Raw genomic sequence first — 1,040 nt, forward strand, 5'->3', positions numbered from 1 at the left:
CCGCGGGGGAGATGAAGCCTGCAACCACCGGGGAGGCTGGTCCCGGGCAGCGGGGCACGGGGAACTCCTGCCCCGCCGGGCTCAAAGCCCGGAGCCCGGGGCCGGAGGGGCTGCAGCCACCAAGGGTTAAAGCTCGGGGGTCAGGGTCCAGCGCCGGGGGGGTGGGGTGGGTAAAGGTCACAGACTGGTGGCTCTGCCCCTCCCCTCCCCACTGCAATTGTCAGCTCCAGCTGAGCCGGCTCCAAGCAGCCCTTGCATGTCGCAGCCCCTCGCCAGAACCGGCGGCTGCCTGCTAATCCCCAGCTAATCTCGGCCCCTGCGCCCGGGGGGCCCCAGGCACCTCCCCGAGGCCCGGCGGCCTCCGCTGCCCCCGCCCCGTCCTCCCAGCCAGGCAGGGGGCCAAGGCTGCGCCTCGCTTGCTCAGCCCTCGGCCTCCCTGGGGGGCGGCAGCCCCTTGGGGGGCCGTTGGCGGGACACCCGCCCTTCACCCGGGTCCAGAGACATCCCAAACCCAGGAGTCCGGCTAGGGCCCGCTTCCAAGCCCGGGGGCTGCCCCCACCCAAGACTACCTCTACACCTGCCCTTGCCCAGACCCCCGCAGAGCAGAGCAACCCCCGGGCCCAGGGCCCCACAGCAGCTGGAGAGGATCCGCCCCCAGACCCGACGGCCCCGCGCTGGACCCGTGCCCTGCCCGCTGCACCCCGTGCGGGGCACGGCCGGGGGGGCCGGAGCCGGGTGCTGGGGAGGGAGGAAGAGCGAGCGAGAACAGCCCTCTGGAAAGCCCCGTGCAGCCGCCCGCAGCCCCCGGCGCGGGGGGTGGGCAGGACCCAGGCGTCTGGGCTCCCTGCTGCACTGGCCCTTCCCGTCGGACCTCCCCCTCGGTCCCAGGGGTCCCAGCCCCACTGGAAGCGCTGGACCCCGCTTCCCTCCCCGAGCCGGGGTCGGAACCCAGGCGTCCCGTCCCGCTGCCCCCACCCGCTGCACGCGCACTCACACACACCAGGTGTCCGCCCCTTCCAAGCAGGGCATTGAACCCAGGC

Source organism: Alligator sinensis, unplaced genomic scaffold, assembly GCF_000455745.1.
Source record: "Alligator sinensis unplaced genomic scaffold, ASM45574v1 scaffold1165_1, whole genome shotgun sequence".
Taxonomy (NCBI): domain Eukaryota; kingdom Metazoa; phylum Chordata; order Crocodylia; family Alligatoridae; genus Alligator; species Alligator sinensis.